Below are 7,035 nucleotides of genomic sequence, written 5' to 3'. Positions count from 1 at the left end.
CAAGGTGCCATCCTTAAGGACGTGGTTCAGGTGTATAATACATTTTCTGCCATTGCGATACTTCACTGTTATTCTATTTGAAAACGGGAAAACTTCTATTGCTGCCTATTCGAAGACTTAACTTTGCTATTGCAATTAAAGCTAACGATAATTAGATAAAATAACTTTTAACTCTAAAAATAGGAGCTAGAGTATGAGTCAAAATGCTGTCAATCAGTGTTGTTATGTAACAGATACCTAACATTTTATTCATACATGATAATCAAAATATGTAGTTTCATTGTTTTTCTAAAGTATTATCCCTAAAGTCTCCTACAGATACAATTGGATCATAGTGCTCCATTAATGAGGAAATAATTATTTTCTTTATTTTGGTGAATACATGTGATGGCAAAATTAAAATTTTTAAGTGAAATAAGTATAAATACTGCTAAGAGTAAAATAAGTTTTATGGATTACTTAGATGCTTTGTGCGTTTCCTTTTTTTTCTTAACCTAACTAAAACCAAATGTATTTGGGAGGGTCTGGGTTAGGGAGAGACCTAGGTCCGTCTCAGGCCGAAGCCTATACGCTCTAATCATGCAGGGGTTAGCCATGCAGGAGAGGTCACATGCATCATGTGCTAGGAGGGAATTGGTCAGCCATGGCCACCATTAAGTGCCATGACAAACTCCCCTCACTGACTACTCTAGACTAACACTAGATAAGGTGGGCCCAGGTGAAGCCTCTATTGACAGAGGGAAAACCCTGGGCTCATTCATGCTGGATGCAAAATTAATGTATTAATTAACAAGCAGGTTGGTTACGGGAACAGAAGGGTTGTTCTGGAAGAAGAGTTGGACAGAGTAAAAAAGCACTACTAAGCGAAGGTGGTGAGCTTGGACTGTTTGGTCCGTGTTCCCGCCATGATGCCAGCCAGCACACATTCTTAAACTAGAAATATCAGTATGAATGTGTACATGTGTATGGGATTATTCTTGGGCGCTTCGCCATTCAAGGTCTCAGGAGACCAAAAAAGTGGAAAATCAGACGATAATTCGAGCCCTGCTGGGCCGAAACACGACAGTATTTTTCGCCTACACGGAAGGACCTACAGGGAGGGCTGCGTCGGTGTTGGGCGTTGTATGTCAATTAGAACCATATTATACTTAATAATACTTAATACTATGAGCTGCCAGCTTAGGATTGCAAGAACTGTGCTTTTTCGCTCCGCGCGCATTGGCCGGCAGTCTGCGCGGCCAATCACGCGCGACTATGGCGGCCGGTGGGCAAGGAGCGATTTCGGCCGCTTATATTTTTGTCTTACGTCCGGATCAAAATTTCCGAGCGATAAAACATGTGGGTTTTAACTATTTACGCATTTATCGTAAAATGTTTCTGGGGTTCGAATGTAAAAGTCTTGCAAAGTTTCCGTGTCCGTTTCACAATGCAAGGCTTCTGTAGGGTAATACATTGGAGCGTCTGTAGCTATTCGAATACATTTATTCTGAATTCGCTGCAGCTTTAATAAATGTGTTTTCGCAGTGGTTGCCCAGACTGGGGCTGCGTACGTAATAATAGGGTGAATCAGTGTTTTGTAGAGCACAGTAAACCGTTCGTTACTGTGCCTCCACATCGCCTGCTCATTACTGGATATAGTGAACTTAGTCTAACCTCAGCTTGAATTCTCTAGGCATCTATTATCTATATGATGGTGCCAGAGAAGCTTCCTGTCCATGTGGACGCCTAGATATTTTACGACGTCCTTGTGTGGGATTTGTTCGCCAAACAAACGTATTTATGGCCTGTGTTCTACAGGTGGAAGATTTCCGCGAGTAAACACAATAGCTTCGGACATCGTTGTGTTCACTTTGCTAAGCCAGGTCGTACACCATTGCTAGCACACAGCTAATGCATCCGTTTTTTTTCCTAGCCTAATTTAATCTAAGCTAATGCAGTCTGGTAGTGGCTAGGTGAAGTGTGTATGATCTGCTATACAGAAACGTGTCGTTTGCATAGCACATAGCAGCCTAACTTCACTAGGCGGTGTTCGGGGCGTGGCAAATCTCTAGAAGGCTATATATGTTAAATAGAACAGGGCCTAGAATACTGCCCTGTGGTACGCCTGCTCTTATTTGTTTGATGTCAGACATAGTTCTTTAAGTTGATACTGTAAACGTTCTGTCTTCTAGGTAGGACGCGACTAGCTTGGTATAGCAGACCAGGAAATTAGTTTGATATAGTTTGTATAGATTAGCCCCGCGTGATAAACTCTGTCGAAGGCTTTTTCTACGTCTAAAAACGTCGCAACTACATAATCTTTTACGTTGAAGGCGCTTGTTATCTCTTCAGTGAGGCGTATGAGTTGGTGCACTGTCGAGTGATTACTGCGAAAAATCGAATGGCCTAAGTGTACAGGCCTGCCCGATCCGCGGACGAATATTTTCACGTTCTGCGCGCATACTTTTCGTTGGTGATACTGCCGACGAGCGCGGGTTTGAATGGTAGTTTGATGATATGAATTGACAAACTGCTAGACTGTGTGTAATATAGTTACCCAAATAACACTTAAACAACAAAAATGAATTAAATAATAAATAACCATCTCTTTTAAAACTATAACGTGTCAGAACTGAGTGTTATTGTGCAAACAAAGACTAATTTTAGCAAAGATTATTGCACGAAGTAAGGGAGGTAGGGTTATATGAATGGTCAAAATAAGTTTTTATAGCAACTGATCTTGAGAAAATGATTTTTTTGTTTGTGTAGGCCTCAACTTTGACAGCTGAGTAAAGTTTATTTAAACAAAGGCACAGCATTTCAATAAGTGTTTTATTTTTTAATGAATTTCTGAATTATAACCTTGTCACAAATTTTTATGTAGGATACATACAGATGCAAGTTTATTATAAACTGAACTATTAGTATTAATGTTTATACGTTTCATTTAGAAAATAAATTTAGCTCATATTGTTACATGAATTAATATATCTGATACGCTTACTTGCGTTATTAAAATAACTTGCATTAACTTCGGAACAATTGTAACGTGTCCCAAATTTTCGGTTGTAAACGCAAACCAAATATTTTCATTTAATTATATTATTAATTGATGTCATGTTATGTTGATAGAACTAACAAAAAACGGCGAAATATAAATTCAAATTTTTTATATTCGTGCTTTATTGTTTGGCTATTTATTTTGGCAATTTTTCATAGTTTAAGCACTTATGAAAATATTTACATAAAATTCTTATAAATGTTTTTGGAGATTCTTTAATTATGTGTGATGATTCTGCTAATAGTTGTTGAGATAATTGAGGTAGATTACCGGTATTTTACCATTGGTTTTGTATTTTGTATTACGTTAGCTACTTTTAAAATACTTTTAAGTCATTTGGATGGTTGGTTAAGTTTTGTTAGCTTAATTTAAAACATTGTTTAATCGTGTGAATGGCTGGAGGGATAAGGTAATTTAATTTCGAACACTGTTCAATTATTTGAATGATTGGTTGTATACAATATTCATTTAAAATACTGTATATTGGTGTAAATGTTTGGGTAAGTTACGTTAGCCACATTAAAAATACTTAACGGCGTTCTTCGGGATAGGTGTTATTCAAAAAACCATTAAATGTTCTTAATGGAGAACCTTCTCTAGAAAAATAGCATTACTTGAAATAGGGATAACAATCTGCAGGTAGAGAAGTAAAGATTGTGTTAGGTAAGTTCCGGGAAGAGGAGTGGCAGATTTTGCATTTAAAACTGCAGAATAAAAAGTACGAATTTTTGAAAAATTTAAATATTTAAGCTTTGTGAAACGATTAATAACCATGCAACATTTTTAAATAATCAATATTAATATTACAAGAGTGACATATTTTTAATTATATAATCTTGATTTTTGAAATAAATGCTTTTTTTTCGGATGAGGTTGTACTAACCAGCGAAATGATTTTTTTTCCGTATCTAAACTACCGCGTTATTATTTTCCTGCCTAGTATTTTGTTAGTACAATATATAGTACACAATATATAGTGCACAAAATAATTTATTACGGTTGTGGCAAACAACAGTTAACTGGTGTCACTGCTACAAAAGTTTAACATTATTTAGCCAAACTTGTGTTGTGAATGTATTACACTGAAATAAATAATAAAATCACTTCAGGCTATATAAAAAAAGATTGTCAAAATTAAATGATATCGTAGCTTTCGTCCATTCGAAACCTAAATTGGGCGGAGACAAAACAAAATACAGAAAAAAACTTATTTTGTAATAAATGAGGCAATAAAATTAGTTATAGGTATCTAATTTCTTAATTTATTTACTTGAATGGAAATAAATTTGCCATTAGAATCATCATTTGTTGATAACCGCCGTTCTAACAAAATGTAAAACTCAGATTAACGTATATTTCCGTATACATAGCCTACTTTAGCAAAATATCTCCAGAGTGACGTCACAAATTGCTAGCCAGTGAAAGAGAAAGGTGCGCAAAAGGATACATATATAACTTCACGATTATTCACCCGTTATGTTCACAGTTGACAGAACAGAAGAACGAATGAATATCAAGCAATGATTTGTGTAACATTTTCTTAAGTGTTATGAGTACGTAATAAATATTCTCGCAGAAACTGTATGGTGTTATGTAGGCTGAAGTATCTATTTATTCGATTTTTTATTTATTAGAAAACAATTTGATCCGATTTCCGCATAGGTAGTTGAGAAGTGTAATTAGGATAAGAAATTTTAAGCTCAATATTGTGCTAAAACAGATTAAGATAAATTGTAATTGGAACCGAATTAGGGGTTCATATGTAAAAATACAAATGTTTGTTAAGTGACACAATATTTCTGTAAACCTTTGTGTTCTGTACCATTACAAGAAGGAACAACCATATTTCTATACATTTGAGAATAATAACAGTAGTATTACAGAATTATTTTTATTTGGTTTCATATAGAACTTCTATAAGCACTCGAACTATGGTCAATGGACTGGGAATGTTGCGTTTAATGCCGATTATAATTTGTTGTGTTTGTTGCCAGCCAAACTTGTTTAACTATATGATAGAACCTTACACTTAGTACGTGTGGTTTCCAAGTGATGTTATGTTCTCTGGATTATGTAATTACAGTTTCCCTTATACGAATGTACCGAACAAATATAAAGTGTTGTGGTGTATACCACCATTGAAATATAAGAAACCTCTTAGTTAACACTAGGAAAATAACAAATGCAAGTGACAAGTAGCTCATTTGACATTGAACAAGAGGATCGTTCCAAAGAGAGGTTGCACCCTCCTTCCTGAGCGAGCCTTTTGTGACGTTGCAAGTTGTTTCTTGTTTCATTACAAAGAAAAATTGAAAAAGTAAGCCATAAATTGCACCATTTTAAAACATATTTGCAACATTGCAAATAATTGCTTGAATATCTTTCACACTTGGGGTTGGCTAATGACTAAATTTCGAATAAAATTTTCTATTTACTCATTGATATAACGTTACGTTAACCATGCAAGCACATTTGTTGAAATGCAGCATGTACTTTGTATGGTGTACAATTAACAGCATCTTTCATGTACTTTATTTTAATAATTCTTGGGAATTTTTTTTCCAGAACTAATTGATATGTTCTCGCCCCTTAAATACAGGTAACGAGATGCTGGCCCGTTACCATCACATGCAAGGTCTCAATAGTATATAAACAACATTATTCTAATGTATTGTTATTGTGGTGACTAGCGAATGAATGCAGCAGATTCCAACTCTTCAGAATTGTTTCTAGTAGACGCAGCGTCGCACTGCGTGGCTGCGACTGGTTGATAATCGCTGGCTCCTCTGTGACATTGTGGGCATTGGTGAATCAAGCTTGTCGTGAATGTCAGTGCGCTTGCAAACTGACTCCCCTGCTGCAGCTCATACACCGGTCGTCACTGGATTCTGATGTACTTTGTAATAATTAAGATAGTTTCTGAACCAGAACAGTTGATAAGCTACGGTCCTGAATCAAAAAAGGTAAATTTAAAATGTGTCGTAACTTTATCTTTGAGCCTCATTTAGAAAATGTTAACATACTCACCTTTCATTGTTAGGTACATATTTTTTTACACAATCCCGCATAACCCTGCAAGTTATAAAAATTCTTCCAATGTATGAATTTCCCAATTACATACATATTGATAATGCCGAATGTGGACTTTATATATATACACACATGCATACTTACACATATATGTATAATAATTGAAAGAAAATGTTTGCTTCAATGTCTCCCCTATAAATAATAAATGAATTACCTATATGATTAAATATCCGTGTTCTTAGTGGATATAACTAGGAAAATCTGCATAATTTGTATGTATTTTGGTAGTTATTAAAAAAGTACAATTAAACTTACAATATTATGAATTGTCATACCTCTAATGTTAAATTTTACTCTTGTACAGATAGCACACTGTATCTAAGTAACATAATTAAGATGTCACAGATATAATAATTAATACTTACTAATTTTATACGACAATGTGTTTCCGATTCATTTGACTTCTTGCAAATGGGTTATAAATTAAGTATAACTCCAGAGACGTACCAAATTAGGTTACCTTGAGAAACTCATGACGTCAGCGTGTATGGTTTATGTGTTAGGGAAAATTTATTCAAATACTGTGTATTAAAAAAGTGCATGACATGGTATATTATTGTTTTATTTTGAAACAATTAACCCCAATTATTGCGAACACCATGGTAATATGCTTAAAAAATGTGTGAACTCTGGAGTGTATGAGAAGTTATTTCCAGGCCGGCCGTCGAATCGTCCGGTTTTAGGATCGAGTATAAATGACAGAACTTAGACTATCATCCCTTTTCTACGTGTGTCTAAAGCCAGCCAGGAGCGTGGAGAAACCCCCCTGAAAAGCCTGACTCGAATGACAATTGAAATGTTTTCCTAACTTAAATTAAACTAAGCTAAAGTGTGTGGGAAAGGGGCCAGTTTAAGGTAGGACCTAGGCGTGTCTCAGGGCAAACCCTATACACTAGAATAAATAC

At 35.3% G+C, this 7,035-nt stretch overlaps 1 long non-coding RNA gene across 1 annotated transcript; it reads left to right on the top strand.

Moving 5' to 3' along the window:
* The first annotated feature begins 3,659 nt into the window (after positions 1–3,659).
* On the top strand, positions 3,660–6,681 carry LOC134531685 (uncharacterized). Its single transcript, XR_010075064.1, has 2 exons — positions 3,660–4,633; positions 5,774–6,681. It is a non-coding gene; the product is annotated as an uncharacterized LOC134531685 (long non-coding RNA).
* The last annotated feature ends 354 nt before the right edge of the window (positions 6,682–7,035 follow it).

The sequence above is a fragment of the Bacillus rossius genome, chromosome 5 (assembly GCF_032445375.1).
Source record: "Bacillus rossius redtenbacheri isolate Brsri chromosome 5, Brsri_v3, whole genome shotgun sequence".
NCBI classification, from domain to species: domain Eukaryota; kingdom Metazoa; phylum Arthropoda; class Insecta; order Phasmatodea; family Bacillidae; genus Bacillus; species Bacillus rossius.
Note: the sequence above shows the minus strand (reverse complement) of the source record. Positions and strands in the feature narration are given on the sequence as shown.